The sequence below is a fragment of the Urocampus carinirostris genome, chromosome 5 (genome assembly GCF_059441175.1).
Source record: "Urocampus carinirostris isolate Australia breed hairy pipefish chromosome 5, RoL_Ucar_1.0, whole genome shotgun sequence".
Taxonomy (NCBI): domain Eukaryota; kingdom Metazoa; phylum Chordata; class Actinopteri; order Syngnathiformes; family Syngnathidae; genus Urocampus; species Urocampus carinirostris.
Genome location: NC_142353.1, coordinates 26,930,001 through 26,956,530, shown reverse-complemented (window position 1 = coordinate 26,956,530; position 26,530 = coordinate 26,930,001). Strand labels below are relative to the sequence as shown.

At 40.8% G+C, this 26,530-nt stretch overlaps 1 protein-coding gene and 1 long non-coding RNA gene across 2 annotated transcripts in view; one reads left to right on the top strand and one right to left on the bottom strand.

The window, feature by feature from the left end:
• The window catches only part of edil3a (EGF like and discoidin domains 3a), a 132,439-nt gene that overhangs the window by 511 nt on the left and 105,398 nt on the right, over window positions 1–26,530 (top strand). The gene's annotated exons all lie outside the window — the stretch shown is intronic.
• Window positions 19,952–21,006, bottom strand: LOC148365901 (uncharacterized). Its single transcript, XR_015850428.1, has 3 exons — window positions 20,900–21,006; window positions 20,673–20,857; window positions 19,952–20,588 (listed from the first exon to the last, which is right to left on the bottom strand). It is a non-coding gene; the product is annotated as an uncharacterized LOC148365901 (long non-coding RNA).

The window sequence follows — 26,530 nt, the reverse complement described above, 5'->3', positions numbered from 1 at the left end:
GGATAACAAGCTGATCACATGTGTGGGGACAAGGGGCTGTGGGTGGGGGCCTGGGGGTGTCTTGTCACTTTTAATCCCCACCCTACCCCCTAAAACGGAATTACACCAGGGCTAAAAGATAAAGGGGTGTTTGCCATCCTGATATTGGGAGGGCGCGGGAGGCTATAGGTGTGCCTTGTAGAGTGACTTTGAAAATTCGTTGAGTGAATGCTTAGCATTTACAAGCTTTGATTGATTGATTGATTGATTGATTGATTTGTATCCTCTCTTTGGGGGTGTAGGGGTGCCTTTTAGAATGATCATAGGACAAATGTGACATTCACAACTTTGCTGCACATTTAGTGTAAGAATGCTGAGCATTTTCACGGGTTTATTGATTAACAGCTTTATTTGTACCCTTGTATTGGAAGGGAGAAGGTGGGTGTCACTTTTGATTCCCCCCTTACCCTCAAATGGAATTACTTGAGGGCGAAAATATAAAGGGGTGTTCGGCATCCTGATATTGGAATGACTTTAGGATAAATGAAACATGCGGGTTTAGATCTGCTGCTAATTTGTTGAGTGCATTTTGAGCATTTACACTGTTTGATTGATTGATTGATTGATTTGTATCCTCACTCTGGGGGTGTGGGGGAGTCTTTTAGAATGATCAGAGGACAAATGTGACATGCACAACTTTGTTGCACATTTAGTGTAAGAATGCTGAGCATTTTCACGGGTTTATTGATTATCAGGTTTATTTGTACCCGGGTATTGGAAGGGAGAAGGTGGGTGTAACTTTTGTTTCCCCTCATACCCTCAAATGGAATTACTTGAGGGCGAAAATATAAAGGAATGTTCGGCATCCTAATATTGGAATGACTTTAGGATAAATGAAACATGCAGGTTTAGATCTGCTGCAAATTCGTTGAGTGTTTTTTAAGCATTTATACTGTTTGGGTGGTTGATTGATTGGTTGATTTATTTATTGATTGACTGATTTTGATTGATTTGATTATTTAAAAAGGGAGCATTGATGCAAGGTGACCTTTATAATGACTTTTGGACTTTTAGATAAACGAGACTACATGCGGGTGCAATTCCGCTGCTAATTCGTTTATTGTTGTGCATTAACATTTCTTGATTGATTGAGTGATTCATTGATTGCTTTTTGTCCTCATATTGGGCTCTCTAGGAATGACTTTAAGATGAGTGAGACATGCACGCACAGTCGTGTGAATGATGAACATTTAAACTCTCCGATGGATTGATTGGTTTGATTATTTTAAAGGGTGGGTTGCTAACGCGACGGTTTTTCGAAGTGAGACACGTATAGTTCTGTTGCAAATTAGATGAGTGAATGCTGAGCATTTACACTCTTGATTAATTCATTGATTATTTATATCCTGATATTGGGTAACAAGAAGGGTTTTTTTAACGGGTTGCCTTATAGAATGACTTTCGGACAAGTGAGCCACGCGGGTGAAATTCTGCTGCTCTTTTGTTAAGTAAATGGTGATCATTCACAGTGTTTGATTGGGTTAATTGTAACCTCACATTAGGTGGAAAGGCGGGAGAGGATTCCTCTACTTGCGACATTTTCATTTTACTGTGTAGAATAAGATGTTTTCAGCCCTTCATAGAACATTTTTTCCCCACTGTACAATAGGACTGCAACGATTAGTCAATGTTGTCGAAAAAAATCGATAACAGAAATAGTCTAGAATGAATTCTGTCGTTGTCCATTTAATTAATTTAGGTCAACTAAGATTGTCATGCGCATTTCTGTTGTGAATACCCTTGATGATTGCTGAGGACCAGGGTTGGGTAGGGTTACTTTAACTTGATTACTTTCAATTACTTTTGGATTACTCCAATACCAAATATGCTAATAAAAGACAACATTTTGTGCAGGCTTGGGGAGTAACGGAATACATGGAACGGCAAAAATGATGTTGGCAAGCTGTTTGGATTTATTTTCATTTTGTTTCTGTCGCATTTTACGTTAGTTTTGCCGGAGATCAAAGAGATCAAGAGATTGATGCCCACCTCGTATTCTGTTTTGTCCTGTCTTTTTCTGAGGCCTGCCTGGCTGATACGAAGGAGAAGGATGATTTGGGATGGGTCAGCGGACCGGGGTCTGACCTGCAGCATGTCAACCCCTGCATTTACCAGCTGGCGTCGTCGTTGATGTCATGCTCTTTCCGGACATTTTCAACATCTTACCTAGTGTTTACTATTCTGTGTACAGTAATGCTAATTGTAATTCACCCTGTTCAATCCTGGAAGGGGGATTACCACATGTGAGGTCCTTTCTCAAGGTTTCTCTTTTCTCCTCACACTGAGGTTTTTGAGTTTTTCCTTGCCCGCATGCTGGTTTGCTAGTTTATGATCAGGTAATTGTGTAATTTTGTAACTGTAATCCTGTGCAGTCCTTTGAGACATTTTTGTGATTAAGGGCTATATAAATAAATTTGACTTGACTTGACTAGATCAAAGCCAGGAGAGAAAGCTTACCACGTGTTGTGAGTCATAATTTTATTCATATTCAGTCAGCATTTAAGTGTCGGCAGTAGCTCAGGAGGTAGAGCGCTCGTCTTGGGATCAAGGGATCCCAGTTCGAATCCCGGCTCGTCCGTGTTACATGTCCTTGGGTAAGACACTGAACCCCTAATACCCCCAATAAGCAGGTTAGCGCCTTACATGGCTGCAAAGCCGCTGGTAAATGTGGAGCACATTGTAAAGCGCTTTGGGAAATCATTGACTTGAAAAGCGCTATATAAATGCAGATTATTTCATTTCATTTCATATTTGGTATTGGAGTAATCCCAAAGTAATTGAAAGTAATCAAGTTAAAGTAACCCTACCCAAACCTGCTGAGGACTTATACTGATTGGTTGATTTATTGGTTTATTTGTTTCCTATTATTGGGAGGGAGGATAGCGGGCTTTTTAACACAGGTGCCTTTTAGAATTACTTTCCGACAAGTGAGACGTGCACGTTCAATTCTGCTGCTAACTCATTGAGTTAATGCTGAACATTTACACTCCTTGATAGATTGATTGGCTTATTTGTATTCTGATACTGGGTGGGAGGAACAGGGGATTTTTGACAGGGGTTACATTAATCTTACTTTTAGCTGTGTGAATAAAGCTGGTTCTCAAAATCTTTTACTGGCCATTTTAGTAGCTTCTCATGCCAGCCACTAACGTTACCGACTTTCACCAGCTATGACCAACTACAGCTATTGGTTCTTTTCACCTGCCTCAGGTGTATCCAGCTCACTTTGTCTTTTCTTGTTTTGTAGAGATTAACACCGCATTTCATGTCCTGTCCCTGTCCAAAAATCCTCCTTCCTCATGCAAGAAAATATGGGTTTAGGTTTCCGAATTTTTTGAAATGGTATCTTTCGGGCTTCAGTATGAGTGTCTTCTGTGCATAATTGATCACAAATAGTAAACATTGTATGCAACAGTATAAGACATGGCACTACATGTAAACATGCAATAAAGACTTTAAAGAGAAAACAGAGATAAAAGTCTATCAGGATAAAAGGCAGAAAACATATTTATAACGTAGCGCTTAGAGACTAGTAGAGGTTATAATAATAGTGCAATGTTTGTGAGTGAAAGAGAATAGTGCAATTGTAACAATACTGTACAAGGAAAAGAAATGCAATAGCATTTAGTAGCAACAAAATCCCTAACATAAGTCACAATATAATTTCAGGCAATAACAAAAAGTGGCAACAAATAAAGAAAAACAAAACAAGTATAAGTCATAAGATATATTTTCCCAGTTTTGTGTGCTTTTTAGGGTGGTGATGGCTCCAAACCACAAAAAACGTGGGACTACCGTACTCTGAATTTCACATAGTTTCTTAAATCATTTCTTACATCATTTCAGCTTTTCAGCATGTCAAAGATTAGACATACTCCTCCGTCTTTGCCCTGCAGTTTTGCAGGGACAGAAGCACGAATGTGTTCTCGGCGTGAATAATTTTGCAGCCAGAGTCAGGCCGAGCCTACCTGTGTGCAGGATTTGGCAGTAACGGAATAATGTATATGTAACGGCGTTAGGTAATTAGGATTCAAAAAACTTAATCGTATTCCATTACAGTAACGGAAAAAAGATGGAGTCAAATTACAGGTATAGTTACATTGCAGGATTACAATTTTATTTAAATCTATACTTACATACACATAGCCAACTCTTACACTGTGCTGCAGGTTTAATTACTTCTTTTGTCTGTATTTTGTTCTCGTTCAATGTAGGATTAATTTTGTTGCTGTTTTTTTGTGTGCGGTTCATTTGCGCACTAGTGATGCGTTCAGGGACGTGTAGTAAATATGATTGGTTGTCTTCTTTTTGTATTTTGCAGTTAATTTGTGTTCAAAGTCACTGTATGATCGCTGTATTGTTATATTGTGAGAATGTTTTACTTAGCATAGTAAATTAAAATGTTATCAAGAGGTTTGGCATCCCGAATTTAAACAAGCTAAACTTTAACTTGGACTCGAGAAATCTCAGTTTGGTGTAGCTTTACAAGGCTAACACCTGGTTGTTCAAAACAATTTTTTTTAATGTGCTATTCATGTGAGCCAAACAGAGCATATCTTGCCTGCAATGTGAAAAACAAAGTTTTATTTTTGCTCAATAGACTATAAATAAAAAGTATAGAGTATAAATGTAAGCACTTTTTGTTCTACTACAAGCAACTACCTGACCTTGGTTTCTTCCAATTCAATTTACATTTTTCATTCATGTTAAAAATCCATCCAACCATCTTCTGTGCTGCTTTTCCTCAGTAGGGTCGCAGGGATGCTGGAGCCCATCCTAGCCACCTTTCGGGCTGTGGACAAGGGACACCCTGAACTGGTTGCCAGGCAGTTGCAGTTATCTTAAACAAAATATTGTAATTTTATATATGTTATGTTTATTTGGTCTTGATTACCCTCTTCCTTAGTATGGATAAGTGGTGCAGAAACTGAATTAATTGCCGTATTGGAATAATCCAAAATTACTGCAGGTATCCGGATTACATCATTGATTAAATTTTTCAACTGGTAACCAATAACTGTATCAGATTACGTTTTTAAAGTAAGCCTCAGAAACCCACCGTTGGGATTAGTGCAGGAAACGAGCGTGGTTCTCCACGGAAGTGGGTCACGACAGCCTCTCTGTCTGAGCGCATTTAGTAACGTGCTCGCCTCGGGAAATGCACATGTCATACAGGACGAGTCGTGCTAGCTCGCTAAGCCTCTCACAGTCAATCGTGCTGTCCTCTCGCGGAACGAAGGCGACGAGGGTGTACAAGTCCAATCTATTATGCGACAAATCCGCAAAAAAATATATTTTTTTAAGAACTAGAGGTAAAGGTATATATAAACCAACAGAATGCTGTTTATTTATTTATGAATTTGTATAACTGCTATTGACATAAAATATTCCTTTGGAAGTAAAGCTTGGAGTCAGCACGTTGACACAGGGGAATAGTCAGATTTGAATTGGAATTGGATATGGCATGAAATCGCTTTTTCTTCTAAACAAAATCAACAGATCCATTTTATCATGATTCTAAAAATTACGGCAAATGTATACTAAAAGGAAGGAATCGACTGGACTGGTTTCATTTGCATGATTTATCGTTAGCCATGGATGCAAATAAACTAGCATTAGCAGTTAGTGCCCATATCCATAATGCAATTATTGGGAGTTTAGTTCTGTGACACTAACATTAGCTGCATTTTCAAATACATTGAAGCTACCTGTGAGCTGAAATCAAGTCAGAGATTATAATGGGCCTGGGAGACAATCAAATGATCTTTGAATTTTTGAGATCTCAATCGCTTGTTATAAAATAATGCTACAATGATGTTAGCCACCAAAGGTATACTGTATGATAATGTGGCTAGCAAATTGCGAAAATCTACGCTAAATCCAAGCTAAAAGTTGAGTGGGCCCATAAGACAATTAAATAATCTTTCCATTTTGGATATCACAATCTCGTCTAGGTCCTTCACAATCAAATATTACTATAGTTTTGCAAATGAGGCTATCAGCGAGCAAAATATGAACTAAATCCAGGATAGGGATTGGAATAGGCTTTAAAGACGATCGAAGAGTCTTTCAATTTTATTGGGATCACAATCTTATTTAAGCTTTTCAAGAATCTACATTACTAGGGTTATGTTATCCAGCAAAGTCCTGCCATTCTCAAATGCGGCTAGCGAAAAAACAAGCAAATACCAGGCTATGGATAGGTATAGGCCTTAGAAATTAACCAACAATATTTCGATTTTTTTGAAATAATAATCTCGTTTAGGTCCTTCGTGATCTAACATCAGAAAATTGCGGATTTTATTTCAGATTGGTCCAAAAACACGATCTGACTATTCCCTCCAAATAAACATACCCAGTGAATGAGTACAAGATTGTCTTTGTTGACACCCTCTTCTATTCTAGAGGTGGCAACTGTCCCCTGAGAGGCCATAGATAGCAAAGAGCCTCTGGAGACCATCATGCGAGCGTCATTGTCCTGCAGCTCAAATTGATGGGGGAGAGGCGCTTTCCTTCAGGTAAAACCAGAGCGCATTGTTTTACTAGAGTGCCGCAATATATCTGGAGCCGCTCGGTTACTGGTGCCGAAAAGAAGTCATTGTTTGGAAACCCGGCCGGCTGGCCACATGTGACGGCAACCGCAAAGATGCGTTTGTGCTCGATTGGGAAAAAGCTGTTTTAATGGATGTTATGCATCTAGTTTGCGGGTGCTGTCCTTTCATAATGGCTGTGGAATTAAGAGTCTCCTAGGCGAACGGGGGGGCCATCTGGAAAGGCCATACTGCCTTTTTTTTTTCATTGATGAGTTGTGACAAGTATTGCACTGTTGGTCAGTGTGTGTGTGTGTGTGTGTGTGTGTTGCCCAAGCAGGCAGCGCCCAATAGAACTTTGTTAAACTCACAATATAATGTACAAATGTCTTTTGTGATGAACAAAATCTGAAAAATCTATTGTTCTTCTTTGTATTTGAAAGTATTTTCTTTCTGGTAATGCAACGCATGGGCCAGGATCAGACTAAAAATACATGCTAACAAATGAAAAATCTTGACCGATGCTGCAGGTTCTAGATCAGGGGTGTCAAACTCGCGGGCCACACAATAGAACAAGCATTCTCTTAGGGGACGGACTAGTACATTAGAGAGAAAGAGAAAAAGAAAGAAATAAGAGAAAGGGAGAGAAAAGTGGAGAGGGTGGGACAAAGAAAGAGAGAGATAAAGAGAGAGCGTGAAAAAAAAGAGATAAAAAGAGAAATAGTGAGAAAGGGGAAAAGAGAAAGAAAGAACGAAATCCAAAGAGAAATAGAAAGAGAAAAAAAGAGGAAGAAAAAATAGAAGGGGAAAGCGGAAGGGGAAAGAGAGATCAAAAGAAGGTAAAAAGACACTGAGACAAAGAAGAACAAAGAAAGAGAAAAAGTGAGCCAAAGATAGTGAAAGAGAGAGAGACAGAGAGTAATAGAATTAGGGAGGAAGAGAAAGAGAGACCGTGAAAGAAATACAAGTACAGCATTTGTGAGAGGCACCTGGCTTTGGCAACATCAATGATATATTTCAACCTGCAGCTTGTTTTTCTCTTGCGGTTCTCTGAGCGTTGTCTTGCGGGCCGGATTCAATCCCTCAGCGGGGCTGATCCGGCCCGCGGGCCGCCTTTTTTACGCCACTGCTTTAGATGATGGCGTACATCAGGTCCAGGTGCCAGTATGATGGCTCGAAATGCATTGGACAAATGCATTGTCAGCTGGACATTTTGTTGCGACCTGTATTTCATGTTGATTATAGCCTTGCGACATCTATTGCAGCCTTGTCATCCTGGTAAGGGGATTACCTCATGTGCGGCACCTTCTCAAGGCTTCTTCATTTTCCTCTTCCTGAAGTTTTTCAATTTTTTTCCTTGTACTTAGAAAAATGTAGTTGATACATTTTAAATTCTGACAGGAAAACGTTTTTGAAAATATCTTGAAAGTATGTTGTGAAAAGCTTATTCGAATATCCAAGTTCCATTTACCAGAGTGCTTTATTTTGTTTAAGGTAAATCTTGAACAAACGTGGCTGGTATATTTTCTTAACTGCCCATCAATAACATCTCCTAAAATGAACATGTTAAGACTTAATGTTACGTTCAAAGACGTATTAATTTGATTTTAAATAAAACTCGAGAAAACGTGTTTATCAACATAAAGAAAAGACAATTATTTTCAGATTGAAATTTGGCTAAAAACAACCCAATTTTAGACGTCTATTTTTAGACTAAATAATGTCTAAAATAGGTTAGACCAGATTTAGCCCAAAATCCAACTTTGCATGCCGGGAGGGTGTCTTAACTGTTGATGATTGATGGGGTGCGCTCTCTTCAATATGAAAACATGTTATATAATTATAATCTGTAGAAGCACATTGTGGTACTTGCAAAAAAAAAAAAGAATTAAAAAAAAATCACATGTTTAACTCTTTCAATGCCATAAGGTATAAATATGTTTTCAGAAGCATTGTCTTTAAGTGCCAAATTGTAAAAAGATATTTTTCTAGTTTATTTTGAAAAAATCATTATCATAAAGGGTTTGGCAGTAAGTATCATGCCTCTGGGAATGGGTTCGGTATGATAAATCAAGATTAGTGGCTCTAATTGGATTTTGTCCTTAGATCAAGGTAGCCCCCGCTTTCAGGTGATGCTTCCTTTTTCTGGCAACTGAGTGTATGTACGCAGCCCCCTATGGCGAGTAGGCAATGGGGTGAGAAAAGCAAAGATATGGATAATTACACACAAAAAACTTTTTCAACAGAGCTTTTTTCTAAAAAAAAAAAAGGTGACGAATTTCCTCCGTCATAATCAAGGCAGAGAGGGAGGATGTTGTATGCACACCCACAAGAACATGTTTGCCATGGTGACCAGAACCTTGTGATTATGTCACCGGAAACATCGGGAGTTGAAAAGTTCTTGCAAAGGTCAAGCATCATTCATGCATAAATGTTATCTTGCTAACAAGGTGCTCTTGTCTTTATGGAAATAATCTTGTAGATTTTTTTCTTGTGGACATATCACAAATGCAAAAAAAAAGGCACCAATATGAAAGTTCTGCTCTAAATGCATCCTTTTACAAAAATCTGTTTTTCTCAGAAATCGTCTTGGAAACAAGTACAGACGCTCCCCTACTTACGACCATTCGAATTACAATAAACGGTAGATACGAAAAAAGATTTTGAGATGTCGAAAAATATCTGGACATTGCTGTAAGTGAGATTTTGTATTGTGTGCCCCTTTTTCCATTAACAGGACATTATTGTAATGCTTCTTTCCGCCGCTACCGGTATGTGGTGGCGCTGTGAGAGGTCACCCAGCATCCAGCCCAAAGAAGAAATCCGGCTTCTACTTCCTGGTTCATGTGTAAACATACTACGGGTACTGTATCTTGAGTGCGCTAAGAACTTTGACGTTTTTATTTTTTAATATCCCGTGCATCCATGCAAAATGGTTGGTGTAAAGTGTAAAGAAGAGGCGAGCCGTTTTGAAATAAAAAGTTGAATAAGAAAGCTTGATGCGGTTGAGAAAATGGTCAAAACACTTTTTCGTCACTTTTTACCACGGAGGAGGACCTCTTGAAGCGTATCTTCCAAAAGTAAGGTAAACTCAACTTTATCTATCTTAATAGTGCATATTATCTTATGAAATGCTTATTTAAAAAAAAAAAAAATACAGGTTACTTATACAAACCTTAAACATACAAAATATACCACTGAAGCAACTTACGAACAAATTCAACTTATGAACGATTGTCTGGAACCTATCCTATTTGTAAGTAGGCCAGGGCCTGTATTTTCAAGACATTTCGGCAATGTTTTACTGTTGTTTACTAAAGAATGGTTAAAAAACAGAAATTACTTATTTCTAATAAAAGATGGGGGTTCAAGCTTTCTTTTGATATTAAAGAGACACGTCTGGCATTAAATGAGCTGAAGATCTAATATATGATTTTACATCAGATACTTAGAGTTGAAGAGTAAATTAAGTAGTCTAAAAAATGACTTTTTTTCTATTGTTACCAAAAGTGACTTTGAAAAAACAGCTCTGGTCTTCGCTTTCCCGCTGCATAAAAAAAGGAAATGTATGAAAAACTAAATTATATAATAAGCTCACAGCTTCAGTGGATTAAGATGATCGCATTTTTTATAAGCTCATTATATTTCTTCCCCTTAAGGTTAGAGTTGAAACACAGGTGACTGAGTAACAAGCTGGCTGTGTCCTCGTCCACATTTTTAAAGGTCACGGTCTTCAATCAGTCGTGAGAGGTCGTGCTCCGGTCTAGATCCCCGCCATGACCATCAAAAGGACTCAAAGTCACTCATTGGAGGACAAATGGTACTAAGTGGATGCGTGGGATTCATGAGTCCGTCCTAAATAAAGTCCCTCGTTATGGGCTTGGACTTTGATCAGAGATCCGGATTCCGTTAGGATTTGGAAGAGATTTTGTCTGCGTCTGATGCTGTCCAGTTAATGGACGGAGCGCTGTATGGCTCAGTCTTAGTGGCGCTGCCCACGTTTCAACCTTGACTGATCTGAAGGACAATTGACTTCTGAAGTCCGAAATTCGCAGTCAGAGTGAATTTCTCGGTTTTAGAGTTTGGTTCTCGTCCATCTATTTGTCTCCCTAAAGCAATATATAGTACCTATATAGGGCTGCATCGGGATAAAAAATGTGTCCGAGGGGCCAATCCTGGAAACCTATCAAGTATTTTCCACATTTGAATAAATATGCATGTAGACTTCTACATGTTATATTTCTTCATATTTGTTTTAAAATCGATTACTTTCATCAGGTTTTGAAACACTCAAAATGTAAGCAAAATAAAATATTTGTCCCTGTTTAAGCATTTAATTAGATTTTTGTTTTTTAATTGTTTTAGTGGTAATATTTGGGGTACTCCAGTTTCCGCCCACATTTTAGAATTCCTGCAGTCAGTTTCTTCTTATTTCTATATCATTTTTGTAGTATTACTTTTGTTGTAGTGTACATTTGCCATCATATCTCCTTAGTAATATTTTTTTGTGGTATATCTATCTGTAGAATGTTTGTATTTTAGTATTACTGTTTTTTTTGTATTTCTGTAGATTTCTTTATTATTTGTTTTAATGTTGCTGTAGTTGTATTTCTTTTTTGTATTTTTGGTGTATAATTTTTTAATAGTATTTTTGTGTTATAGAATCACTATAGTGGTGTTTTTGTAGTTTTTCTGTAGAAGTATTCCATAGTAGTATGGAAGAGTCTTGATTAAGAGAGTGAGAGGAAGAACGGATGACGTGGAGATGGAAGAGCAGATGGGTTTCAGGAAAAGAAAGAGTATGTGTAGCTCAGGTGTTTGCAGTACGACAGGTGTGTGAGAAATATTTTGCAAAAGGTAACGATGACAGGGTCGATAGAGAGGTCTTGTGGCAGGTGATGGTAATGTATGGAGTGGGTGGAAAGTTGTTGGAAGCATTGAAGAGTTTTTATATGAACTGCATAGCATGTGTCAGAGTAAGGAGTTTCCTGTGTTGACTGGTGTGAGACAAGGTGTGTGATGTCGCCATGGATGGTGTGGTGAGAGAGGTACAGTATATATACTGTATATATATATATATATATATATATATATATATATATATATATATATGCCCATAGTTTGCCCACCCCTGCCCCAAAGTCAATGTGTTAGAATTTCCACTTCCAATCAGTCCATTTCCTCTCTCTAACTAATTGAGTTTCTTGTACTCAATTTGTCACCTGTCCAGTTAACTGTTACCGCAGGCTAAAATCTTCTTTGCAGTCCAAGGAGATTTCAAGTTGAACTTATTTCAGGGCTAAATAAGATGTGGCCGCTTTCAGCTCTGAAAAAAACTGATTTGTGTTTTGTAGGTCAGTTTTATATTTCATGGATTTCCAGTGTCAATTACTGTGTTTTTGACTTTCTGGTATTAACTGATCAGCTTCCTGAGTGAATAGTTGAGGTGTCCGCTGTTGTCTGGTTTGTCAGTGTGTGTTTAATTCTTAGTTTTCTTTCAGTTCCTTCTGTTCATCCTTGTTTCGTGCCAGGTTTCAAGCATCTTGCTCTTTGTTCCATGGTTGATCCTGTTCAGCTTGATACTGTTATCCCTCGGTTATTGCAGTAAATGCAGACCAGACCCCCCATTGAAATGTGAAAATCTGTGAAGTTGCAACGCTCTTTTAATAAAGCCCCAAAATGTCAAACTTACCTTGGGATGACCGACTAATAGTATACGAATGTGACAAATTAACAACTATACATCTACAAATAAAAACACAGACCACAGAATTGTAGTTGAATGAATTGATTTCATCGTCACTATACAAAAGTACAATGAAATTGGAGGGCTTCCCCTTTCAATCCAAGAAAGATAATTAAAGAGCGTCTGGATGATAGCATTGGGTATTCTTGAACTGAGCCAGGTCACTGCAACAACTATAATACAATCATCTTGAGTGTAGGGCTTTCCCTCGAGTTGTAGCTCCGTTTCATGGGTAATGGATATGCCGTTGGTGGAATACAGGCTTGGCAAGGGTAGTTTGTGAGAGTTGTGACATAGCCTAGCCGCGATAGGTATGACCTGCAGCCCCGATATTGCGTTCTCTCATGACGCCTTCTCAGTCACTTCATCGACCCAATAACAATCACGGAGTATCTGCTGATGATCAACAATTCTTCGCGCTCTTCTGACTTTCCTCAGAGTCCGATTTAATTGATTCTTTTCAATGTAATGAGCAGCCAAAGGCTTGCTGTCGCCATTTTCTGCATTTATTTGGGTGGCCAAATTGACGTGTCTGCCCGCCCGGTTGTTTGACTGACAGCATAAGACATTTTATCATGTAAATTATAACTATAGTCTTATCCTCCTAGTTTTATAACCTTATCTTCTCTGTTCCTTTATCTTCTTGACTTTTTACCTCACTGTGAATTTGTGAAACTGGAGTGTCATGCCCAATTTCATTGTCACAATATGTTAACCCATTTTGTAACAATGACAATAAAACTATATTCTATTCTATTCTATTCTATTCTATTCTATCACAGTCATACACACAGAGATACACCCACCACACCCACAAAACCCTCCAGAACCTGCTCCCATGGTAACATTTCCTGCGTGCTGTATGCTGCTGAACAAAATGCATGATATGTTGACATCGATGACAATTCAATTCAGTGAACAGGCGATAACCAATGCGCAAAGTAGCAAAGGCTTACTGCATTTGATTTGTTTTATTGTTTTTGGCCACTTTGTGGTGTCACAAGACATTGATGTTGCATGATGCAAAGTTATCAGATATTTACCCATTTTCTAGTACAGCATTACGATAGGCTTCATTCTATTTGCCCTTTCTGTCACAGGCCAGAAACGGAGACAGAACCCAATAGCGTTCGTTTTTACTCAGTTTTATTGCTTGCTTCCATGATCCGATGATCGTCGGACACGGGTAGCAGATGGCAGGAGAAAACGGCAGGAGAATGTTGGAAGTTACAGAGCTTGCCTAGCTGAAAGCATATGTTCGAAGAAACGGTCTGACGCTGGTGAGAGGGAGCCGGGGGGTTTAAAAAGTGGCAGGGAGCCAACCAGCGACCAGGGCTGTTGGCGCCAATGGGTCAGCCGCAGGTGCCCCGAATCAGCAATCATGACACTTTCTTAGTGTCGCAAGACATGCAGGGTGTGTGACGATTGAACTGATGTGTTATGATCACATTCAGTGCTACAAACCTTTGTCAATAAAACGCAGGAGGGTAGCAAATCGGGCAGAGTATTACTGTGTGATGTCACTTCTGCATGCGTAACTCAAGCTCTAGTCTCCATTGCTTCTGGTGTTCTGTTTTGAACAAGGTCCAAGGAAAAGGGATCGGGACCTGCCTTTCTCCGCCATGGGTGTTTTTCACCCATGTTTGCGTGTCCATTCTTATACGTTACTTTATAGTCTATTGTAGCCAGAGTCCTCACAATTTCTATTGATCTGAATAAAATGTTAATTTGATTACCAATGATTATTCAAAATTCTAAGCATAAGTTACATATTAATCTTAAAACGGGGTGGCACGGCGGCTGTGTGGTTGGCATGTCTGCGACACAGTTCTTAGGTCATGGGATCAAATCCAGCTACCAGCCTTCCTGTGTGGAGTTTGCATGTTCTCCCAGTGCTTGCATGGGATTCCTCCGGGTACTCCAGTTTCCGCCCACATTCCAAAAACATGCATGTCAGGTTAATCAGCCGGTCCCTACGTCTGAATGAGCAAGTGAGTTGTCTGTCTTCATGTTCCCTGCGACTGGCTGTCAACCTGTTCAGGGTGTCCCCTGCCCACTCCCCAAAGATAGCTGGGATGGGCTCCAACACCCTTGCGACCCAACTTCTGCTCTTTTCTTCAAATGTAGACGATCAGCATTCATATAGTGCTTTTCAAGTCAATGAATACCTCCCAAAGGCCTTTACAATGTGGTTCACACTTACCCATTCATACACACTTACACACACACACATTGATAGCAGCGTAAGCTATGCAAGTCAACTACCTGCTTATCGGGGCCATTAGGGATTCAGTGTCTTGCCCAAGGACACTTCGACATATAACACAGAGGAGCCGGGCATCAAACCTGCGACCGCTTGATCGCAAGATTCACGCTTTACCTCCAGTGCTACTGCCGCCCCTACTGAGAATAGGCGGGTGCAGATAATGGATGAATAATCTTAAGACATTTGAACAACGTTTGTTTTGAATCAGTCACATAAGCGATTTGTTACATTCTAAACTAATGCAGACGCTAGCTTCTTACACCAAAAACAACAGTTTTAAAGGTCAGAGACACATACAACAGATGAATGATTTTAGTAATCCGAGTCCAGTTTCCTAGTCGTGATCGTTTTTGCCGAGCTGCACACATGCCCATTATTTCAGCGGGGTGTCATAGTGGCGTCAGACATTACCGATCACTGTCAGTGGCGGTCGACCGCGACAGAAATTCAATGAAAACAAAATGTCTTTGGATAAGGCATAAAACTGCTACAGCCTTTAAAGCTGGGGACAAGCGCCGGTGCTGTAATGCATTTTAAGAGTTAATGCTATTATGTGGTCTGATGAATAGCACGTCGAAGTTTTGGGACATTTGCCTGATTATTGTGCAGGCTTCAGTTCAGTTCCGACTCAGTGATGGTGTGAACGGTTGTCTGTCGGCGGTTGTGCCATGAAGCTGACTGGCAACCTGTCCAGAGTGTTGATTGTTTTTTTTTTCACACGGATAACGGAGGAAGACTGCAGCGAAATTGAGACCATGAATGAGATAAGAAAACTAAAGTTGAAAATATGGCTTTTTCTTAAAAAGCAGACATACTTTTTTACACTGTTATGGATGTCATTTTCAAGGTTCTGGGTTCTTGATCCTCAAAGAAGAGAATCCAGCAGATTTTCTGTTTCTGTCTTCAAACACACCTTATTCATATAATTAGGGAAGCTAGAGGCTTGATAATGATCCTGCTCTTTACAATCCAGTATGTAGGAGAACAGAAGCATGGAAAACTGCCGGACTCTGACCTTTTGTGGACGGTCATACATTTCATCTGGTGAATATTACATAGTCATACTAATTATTCTTTCAAAGTGTAGGTATATATATATATATTGATACATCATCCTGTCGTCTTGTCACTCTTGTTATTGATGTGGGAGCTGGTTATTTGTGTTCCAACAAAGTCAGTGTCGTCTTCCTTTCACATTTTCTTTTTCATTTAGATCCAGTTTGTGTTTCAAAATTATGCAGTAGGAATGTGTAGTTGAGCCTGTGTTGGAGTAGCTTTCATGTATTTGAATTCTGAAAATCACACTAAACTTCATTGTTCTGTTTCTGTTTTCTATCCGATACCGATTCACTTACTGTACATTAAAGATATTTTATATTTCGTTAATGGAATCCGCTTCTCCGGGTCTAACAAGTCAATATATATTTTCAGGTAAGGGTTTTTTGGGGTCAAAGTATTACAATTTGAATTATATTTTATAAAGCCCAAATGGTTCCTGCAAATTGCTATTGGATCATGCCCGTCATTGTAAGGTGAGAAGATTCGGATAAAACCACGGAGAACGAATCTTCATGCACACTCTGTTATCACACTCCATTATCGAGTTAAAGGCCAAGGGTTCCAACAGGCGATGGGAACTCTTAAATAAAGGTATAAAAAAGGTATTAAAAGGCTAAAGGGAATATCACACGGTAACATTGGCGCTGTTAAATTAAACACACAGTGTCGTGAAGTGAGTTGAGGCTAGGACTTCCTTATGTGGCTTGACCTCTCCAGATACTCATCAAAGAGAATTGATTGTCTACTAAAATGAAAGTTTGCTAAAAAAATGATTATAGATAGAATACAAATGACATCACTGAATTAAATATCATAAGCACTCAAATGCTAACAGTGTAATGTCTACCATTGATCCTAACGACCAATAACTTTTCCACGGCTTTCTGAATTAGAGCTATGATTGGTCATTAGCTAAAGTCTGAGCAACATCAATGACTACATATACACACAAGCAATAATCCGATTGTAAACGGAAAAACGTCTCTGAAAGCGTGCTCAATTTCTGTGTGGCTTGTGTTTACAAGGAGTGTTTGTACGTGGCTTACACTATATATTGATTTACTTACAGATGGATACACCTGTGGCATTTTCACCTTGGGAACAGGAAATAAAACCAGGACGTAATTTAGAAATCAATTAACACACTTTTTAGTGAGTAAGCCATAGTTTGCCTGTATAACTCCATGCCCCACAGTAAAGCAGATAGCTTGTTCTACGCTATGGTACACACAATTATAGAGTATATCTCGGTACTCGCCAGCATTGTTCAATTACCAAATTTTGTAGCCCATATTAAGTAATGGCATTTATTATTATACCTTCCTCCATATTCGAAAATACCCATTATATTAATAAAACACGTAGAACTGTCACGAAACGGAGCGGGAAACAGGAAAAAAGGACCCATTCACGTAGACGTACTCACAATTTATTGGGGGAAGGATGAGGAGGGTGCGCACACTCGATCCGGGGATCGATGGTCGTGGAGTGGATTAGAAATCCAAACAAAACACAAATTGTCAAAAACAAACTAACGATCAAACCAAAAACAAAACAGGATCGAATACGGGCAGATTCACAGAACTAGGCATTTAACAGGTTTTAACAGAAGTCTCACAAAGGTCTCATGGAGTTTAACCAGGTTTAACAAACGTTCCAGCAACGCACAGTACAAAGGAGCGCGCTTAGGTACTCCAAGAGCAATCAGTCCAATGCGTCTCAGCCTGTGTCAAGGGGCGGGGCCAGCTGGGCGCCATGACAACCGTGCAGGACATGACAACAGCCATTAATACCCATGTTGTTAATGTTAACAAAAAGAGTAACATCACAACATTTAAGAACAAAAGTGTAGCTAATAAAGACAATTATAATAAAAATTAAATTATAAAACTATTTCCAAACATTTACTTTGTTATAATAAAAACCTAAACAAAATTTCTTCGCTCCAGCAAGTGTTTTCCATCTCTAGTCTCACATCCTGGATGTTGATAAGAACACACGGAGGAGAGAGATCTCATGAAATGTACTTAATACGTGCTGTTACGGAACTGATTAACCATGAAAATCAAGGGAACGCATAACCTACATAGTTATTAAAGGCTCTACAAATAAATATGACTTGACTCTGCTGTGGTGAGCTGTATACAATAGATTTTTCATCCAGGACACTAGTCTACGCGTCCCCAAGCCCAGAGGACATGTTGTCTGCCTCCTTTTTTATTCTTGCATCAAACTTTGAAGCGTGTGACACTTTAATTGAACAGCAGACACTCCAATCCCGTTTATTCTTTGTCCTACACGTGCCCTTTGTCATACTTCTCTCTAAGATAGCCCCGCAGAGTGAAATTGTATCCTGCCTTTCGGTTTCATTTGAAAGCAAAAAAGAGATATAATTCTTATAAATGACATGTTTTTTAGCAAAAGGGTTGGATTTTTTTCCCGGGAAAATCAATGGCCGCCTCGTGGTAAATTACAGCCCTCGGAGCACAATATTAGCTCCACTTTAACTTTTAAAACGCATTGTGGCTCGCCTCGATGAAGCCCAGAAAAGCATAATGAGAGTCTAAAATTGAAGGAAGGCAGCAAAATTTCACATCACTGTGGTCTTTTAATGGATTTGACCAATCTTCTGTTAAAGCTCTGATTTGTTGTCTATTCCACAGCGAAAGGTTATGTTTTATACAATGCCTAGCGAGAGTATTGGCCCCCAATAACTTTTTGTCATAAGGCCACATTTCAGGCTTCAAACTTAAAGTTAAAATACCTGAAAATATCTTCTAAAAATCAACAAGAAGTGAGACACAATTGTGAGGTGGAACCAAATTTTTACAACACTTTTTAACTAGATTTACAACAAAAAAACTGAAAAATAGGTGTTGCAAAAACATTGACCCCCTTTTTTTTCAAGCGACGCTAACTGACTCCACAAGTTTCCCTGCTAACTTTTGAATGATCCAATGTTGACCTAAATGACTAATTTTGCAACATTTACACACCGGAGCACTGTGCAAGCGATAATGTAAAAATGAAGAGAGCATAAAACCAATGCAAACCTATTGAAACCTCGCCGTCCCTCTAAACCTTTGTCCAAAACTCGAAGAAAGCCAATCAGAGGATCAACCAAGATACATATGATCAAATTGGATGAGCTGTAAGCATACACAGCTAAAGTCTGCATACGACAACTACTAGTCGTAGTCTGTATAACTACGCCCTATAAGGAAGAGTGGCAGAATAAAGCCATTTCTGAAAGAACAGCATCTGCCCAACCATTCTTGCGTCTCTACTGCCATTCATCCATTCAGCTATCCATACATCCACCAACACCTCTTTCTTTTCACCTGGCAATCTATCCATCCACCCATCCATCCATCTATCTATCCATCCATCCATCCTTTCTTCCATCTATCATTTTATTAATCATCTGTTCATACTTGCATCTGGGAATCCACCTATTTTTCATGGCATCAGGCAATCCATCTGTTATATCGCATCGCATTTGACCATCCACGTGCTGATTCATCCATCTGTCTGCCATTTTATCATCCATCCATCCATCCATCCATCCATTCATCCATCCATCCATCCATCCATCCATCCATCCATCCATCCATCCACCCATCCATCCATCCATCCATCCATCTGTTCATTATTGCATCTGCCATCAATAACCTATCTATCATTGTATCTGGAAATCCATCCACCTATCCTTACTTGCATTTGAAAATCCACCTGTGCTTTCATCCATCCATTTGTCATCCATCCATCTATCCATCCATCCATCCATCCATCCATCCATCCATCCGTCCGTCTTGGGCTATATTCAGCCAAAACGAGACATAAATGTAATAAAAAAACAACGTTATATTGCATTATGTTAACTTCTATCCCTATTACGGTAATTCATTCTGTAAGTATGTTATCTACACAATCAAATACTGATCAGGATAGATAACGTGTTACTGAAGGTATTCAGATCATTCCCGGTTTCCCAGCATCTTCTTTGACAGGCCAGCAGTGAGATTTTTCAGCTGTTCTGGCAACTTTGTTCAGACGTACAACACAATTCTCAAAATATTTCAGGGATTATGTTGCCCTCAATTTCAGACTTGGAGGAAAGAGCTCTTTGCATTGGAGTTTTAAAAAAACAGCATCGTGCTACCTCCACGCCGTTTTAATTACGTGTTGCTATTGTTTTCGCAACGTGAGTCACTTCACAGTCTGCCACCCACGATTCTCCGAGACCGTTCCATGTTAATAAGCGCCGCCATGATCGAGAAAACACCTCTGAAGGGGTGACAGTACGTGGGAGCTGTCACGGTCGCCATGACGACCAGTATGCCACGCCCCCGAACTCAAGCTGAAGCAGATCAGCTGATTGCTGTTCTGCAATTTAAGGCTGGATTTTGGGTTTGGCGGGTGCTGGTTCATTACTCATTATTCACAATCCCGGTCTGTTATGCCTTGTCCTGTTTTAGTCTGTTATGCCTTGTCCTGTTGAGTTCGTGCCGGAGGAACTCTGTATTGTTCTGTTTTGCCTCGGAGTATTGGGCGACTTTTATTTTATTAAATAAAACCTATGGATCGTCAACGCATTTGAGTTCTCCCTTCATGCCTCCTGCCTCCGTTCTGGTCCGGTCACCTTCCACGCCACCACGTCTCGTGACAGAATGAACCAGCCAACAAATAGAACTCAGCGAACGATCCCAGCGCGACTTGGGGAGAGCTGGAGAGCGCAGTTCGGCAGGCGCCTACTGAGTTGGCCTTCCCTGCCCGTTCGAACCACGGCCCCGCCCGTCGTGGCCCTTGCTGTGCCTCGAATGGGGTCCCACGAAGAATTGACGCCTGCCTGCCCGACTCCCGTGCCGATTGCCTGCTATTCCCTCTCCCCTGCGTGCATGTCCGAATCCGACTCCGCTGCCCGTCGGGCCGACTCCGACTCCCAAGCCTGCCTGTTCGACTCCCAAGCCTGCCTGTTCGACTCCCAAGCCTGCCTGTTCGACTCCCAAGCCTGCCTGTTCGACTCCCAAACCTGCCTGTTCGACTCCCAAGCCTGCCTGTTCGACTCCCAAGCCTGCCTGTTCGACTCTCATGCCTGCCTGCCCGACTCTCATGCCTGCCTGCCCGACTCCCGTGCCGATTGCCTGCTATTCCGTCTCCCCTGCGTGCCAGCCCGACTCCGACTCCCAAGCCTGCCTGTTCGACTCCCAAGCCTGCCTGTTCGACTCCCAAGCCTGCCTGTTCGACTCCCAAGCCTGCCTGTTCGACTCCCATGCCTGCCTTGACTCTCCCTGTACTGATTTTGTTCAGTCTTTCCTGTCCTGTCTTGTCTGTTCTGAATCTGTTCCCCCCTGAGTCTGACTCTTCTGAATCTGTTCCCCCCTGAGTCTGACTCTTCTGAATCTGTTCCCCCCTGAGTCTGACTCTTCTGAATCTGTTCCCCCCTGAGTCTGACTCTTCTGAATCTGATCCCCCCCTTAGTCTGACTCTTCTGAATCTGATAACCCCCTTAGTCGACTCTTCTGAATCTGATCCCCCCTGAGTGCGACTCTTCTGAATCTGACCCCCCTGAGTGCGACTCTTCTGCATCGGCCTGACCTGAGTGCGACTCTTCTGCATCGGCCTGACCTGAGTGCGACTCTTCTGCATCGGCCTGACCTGAGTGCGACTCTTCTGCATCGGCCTGACCTGAGTGCGACTCTTCTGCATCGGCCTGACCTGAGTGCGACTCTTCTGCATCGGCCTGACCTGAGTGCGACTCTTCTGCATCGGCCTGTCCTGAGTGCGACTCTTCTGCATCGGCCTGTCCTGAGTGCGACTCTTCTGCATCGGCCTGTCCTGAGTGCGACTCTTCTGCATCGGCCTGTCCTGAGTGCGACTTTTCTGCATCGGCCTGTCCTGAGTGCGACTCTTCTGCATCGGCCTGTCCTGTTTATCTGTCCTGTTTTTGCCTGTCCTGTTTATCTGTCCTGTTCTCGTCGGTTCTGCCTGTCTGTCATCCCCTGTCCAGTTGGCCACCAGACCCCCCCTGCCGAGCGCCGATTCCGATCCGCCCGACGCAGATGGCGCCTGCCTCTCCCCGTTCCTGCGTGTTCGGAGGAGGGAGCAGGGTTGCCCCAATCGCGATCGTCAACATTCCGGGGCGCGAGGTAGTAATTTTTTCTTTTTTGGGACCTCGGGAGCTGTCCCTTAAGAGGGGGGCTCTGTCACGGTCGCCATGACGACCAGTATGCCACGCCCCCGAACTCAAGCTGAAGCAGATCAGCTGATTGCTGTTCTGCAATTTAAGGCTGGATTTTGGGTTTGGCGGGTGCTGGTTCATTACTCATTATTCACAATCCCGGTCTGTTATGCCTTGTCCTGTTTTAGTCTGTTATGCCTTGTCCTGTTGAGTTCGTGCCGGAGGAACTCTGTATTGTTCTGTTTTGCCTCGGAGTATTGGGCGACTTTTATTTTATTAAATAAAACCTATGGATCGTCAACGCATTTGAGTTCTCCCTTCATGCCTCCTGCCTCCGTTCTGGTCCGGTCACCTTCCACGCCACCACGTCCCGTGACAGGAGCAGGCATCTGCTGGGGATTGGAGTGTTGCTATGTGAAAGCGTCAGTTCCTTCCCAACATAAAAGTTACCATTTTTGCAATAACACAGTTAGCTAAATTGTTCAATCGGGACACAACGTTGTTTTGAAGCAAAAACGGAAAATTTCAGGTGATCCCGTATGCTTGAACCTACATTTAGCCCCCCAGCCCCTCCATTTTTTTAAATGATTAACTCTTACATTGACATAAACTGTGTAGACATTCAAGATTAATTTCAGCTGGGCTTCTATATATGGGTGAAAATGTCTAAGATCCATTTTACTTATGCTGCAAAGATGATCACAATGGTCAAAGATCCATTTGAGCAAACTGGTTCATGTAAAATAACAAAATAGTATATAGAAAATTCTACTTTTGTCTAATTACACGCTTCTAATTAATTAAGATTCTGAATAATTATTCATTTACAGAAAAAAATGATTTACCATTGGTGTGACGTGACTACTCGAGTGGAGTAGCAGGTGGATGCAGATTGATGGAGTAGATTGAGATGGCATATTAAAAATGATAACGATTTTAAACCTCCCATTTGCTAGGACTGTCTTGTCCAGTAACTGTGAAAGGAGAAAGAGATCTTGAAGCCCTGAGATAAAATGGATATCGAGTGTCTTGGCAAAGATTGCACAAGCCAAAAAATATGAAGGGATTACTTTGTCAATTGGTTACGGCCATGCAACTAAACAAGAGTAGCTATTCGTGTACTTTTGTTTGCATTAATCACAGACTTGGTTTCAATGGTTATCATTTTTTTTGCTCAATTCTGTTTGTAATGATGTTCAACAGAAAGGATTTCTAAAAGATACTTTCATGAAAACGGTCTCAAGACGCTCTCCGCTGGACTAAAATGGTACTACAACCCTAAAACTTTACATCAGAATCCATTGCACTTGTTTGCATTGATGTTGGAACCAAAGTGGTCCCAGGTTATATTCCAGGCTCCTCTGAGTTAAATGTGGAAGTGTCCTTGGGCAAGACACTAAACCCCTAGAGCCCCTGATAAGCAGGTAGGAACCTTACATGGCTGGCGCTGCTATCGGTGTGTGAGTGTGTGAGAGAGGGTAAAGTATGAAGTCATCTTGAAACCAACAAGTCACAGGTTCGATTCCCGGCTCCTCCGGGGTAAATGTGGAAGTGTCCTTGAGCAAGACACTAAACCCCTAGTTCCCCTGATAAGCAGGTAGGCGCCTTACAGGGCTGATGCCGCTATCGCTCTGTCAGTGTGTGTGAAAGGGTAAAGTGTAAAGTTCATTGTAAAGCGCTCATCTTGAACCCAAGAGGTCACAGGTTTGATTCGCGGCTCCTCCGGTGTGAATGTGGAAATGTCCTTGGGCAAGACACTAAACTCCTAGTGCCCCTGATAAGCAGGTAGGAACCTTACAGGGCTGACGCCGCTATCGGTGTGGGATTGTGTGTGTGAATGGGTAAGTGTAAAATACATTGTAAAGCGCTCAGGAAGGTCTTCTGTGACTTGTAAAGCACTATAGGAATGCAGTCTATTTACCATTTATAATAATCTACTTTAATCGCTTTAACCTAGTGGTTGTTCCAGCCCTAATTCTCACATTCTGCCTGCAAGTCAAGATGCATTTTCCAAACCCTGACTCAAGTTTCCCCACTTGATATGGAAAACAAAAGAGAAGTGACTGACGCAAAAAGGATTTGTCAGCCCCGGCGAGCTCCGTCACGGCTGCAGGCATAAGCGCCGACAGCCGACTGTCACTCTTCATGCTAAACGTTAACCAGGGACGTGATCCCACGTCCGGGTTCTCATTTGGCGACTGGCCGTGAAGGTCCCGCTAGCATTCCAAACACGTGTCTAACGTGTCCTCCGAGTCAGGATGGACATTTTGAAAGCCCTTGTATTATGGAAAGGTTTGGGAAGTAATAGCATTACGTACTTAGAATGTAAAAGAAAAAAAAATAATTGTAGTCCGTTATTGTTATAGAAAAAAATACACATCCAAATTGCAGGTACTTTGGCCTAAAATAAAGATTACTTTGCAGGATTACAATTGTATTTAAAACTATATAGACATAATGTGCCGATCGAAAATTTGTATCTATGATCATTTCAATCACTGTTTTTTATTCCTCCTTCAATTTAGCACTTATTCCGTAGAATTGGTGCGAGCCTGCGGTTTCGTGAGGCTGTATTAGCGCTGTAGCACACTAGTGATGCATTCAGGGACATTTTGTAAATTTGATTGCTTGTCTTCCTTTTTTATTTTGGCATTTCATTTTTGTTTAAAATCCACAATATGATAACCATATTTTTATGTGGTGAAAATGTTTTAATTCACGTTGAACATAATTGTTGTAAATAAGCATTCAAGACACTTGCGTTAGACTGAGGAGGACACAAGTCAATCTGAGATGAAGGGACAGCCTCGTTAAATCTAAATACCATACCTGTCAACCTGTACGTTTTTGCCGTAAAAAGTTTATTATAGAGTAGTTTATTATGAATTTTAAGAAGTGTACGATGTACAAGAAAATCTTTACGGAAAAATGCAAATTTGTCAATTATGGTTACCATCCGGTATGGACAGACTATCACAAAACGTCAAATCAGTCAAGTCAGTTCGCTGCGGTAGCCTCTATCCTCAATATCGTTTTTTTTCGTTGCAAACGAAGCGAGCGTTTGATGCTACTGTGCGCATGCGTCTGCCGCTGTAGTGCCTAATTTTGACTCCCCTGCAAAATCCTCCCCTCCTTGCGTGAATGCGCATCCTGCTGCGCTTCCGACAATAGCTTTATTGTTTTAATAAGCTTATTATATAGAATACGATCGCAATTGTCGGAAGCGCAGCAGAATGCGCGTTCATGCGAGGGGGGAAGGATTTTGCAGGGGGGTCGAAACCAGGCACTACACCAGAAGACTCCTTAACAGCTTTAGAAGTGATGTTTTGCCATTTCATACCTCCAACAGTTGCCGATCACTTCACAAGGCTTTAATACTTTTATGTCCCTGGTAAATAGTCTGTTTGCAATTTAAAATACATCAATGGTTGATATTTTGGTTTGGCTTACAAAATAGAAATGCCGAATATTTTTTTCCTCCAAAAATATCCTTACTTACAAATTTGAATTTAAAATGTTATTAATGAATATTTTAGTTACGCTGATAACAATTGTTCTTGATGTTATTTTTTATTTTCTATTTTATTTTATTTTTAAGAATATGTACATAATGCTATAATGAAACACGTGTACAACATAACATGTTAAACTACATGAATAAACAGGTTTGGAAAAAATATGGTGTAAGATTTTTTTGTATTTTGTACAGGAAAACACGACAGTTTGTACGGGCATGGAGCCGTGGAGCTTGACAGGTATAGAATACTGTCAAGAGCTTTGGCATCCCCGCTTAAAACGAGTAAAACTTGAACTTCTACACGGTACATCCCAGAGTTTGTTGGGAATTTAGAAAGTGTACACTTACTGTGTTTAAAACAATATTACGTTCTTAATTTGCTCTTAATGTTAACTATTACAGAGACTATCTTGTCTGCCAAGTTTTATTTTCGCTTAATAAACCACACTTTGTGGTTAATATTTGAGCATTTTCACACACAAACACACAGATAGCAGCGTCATCCATGCTTATCGGGGGCATTACGGATTCAGTGTCTTACCCAAGGACTTGGACATATACACGGACAAGCCGGGAATGGAACCTGCGACCTCTTGGTCCCAAGACGAGCTTTTTTTTGTGGTCACACAGTTCATTTCTCTTCAACAAAATGTAGTAATTTTAATCATATCATGTTTATGTCTTATATCTTTTTTTTTAGAATATTTGGTACTGGACAAATCCAAAAGTATACTCAAATAATCAAGATACTTTTCTGCAATATTATGGTATTCGGGTTACATGACTGATTTTTTTACTAGTAACTGTATCGGATTACATTTTTAAAGTAACCCTCCCTACCCTGTTGGCGACTGGCCGCGAAGGTCCTGCTAGGATTCTAAACACGTGTCTAACGTGTCCTCTGAGTCCCCCGAGTCCAGGATGGACATTTGGGAGGCTTTTGTATTATGGATGATGAACGCAGAGCCGGTTATCTCCTTTGAACACCTTGGAGGAGGTATCAACGCCGTGCTGGACGGACAGGGTGCCCCCCCCCCGTTCAGTGGTTGCTGCCTTCTGGCTATCAGTCCCGTGAAAGTAATATGGAGTCTTATCATGCTTCGAGATGGTTCCAGAGAAGAAGGTCCACCACGCATTTGAATGAAAACGAGACCTTCTTCGTTCTTCAAGATGGCTCCAGGGAAGAAGGCCC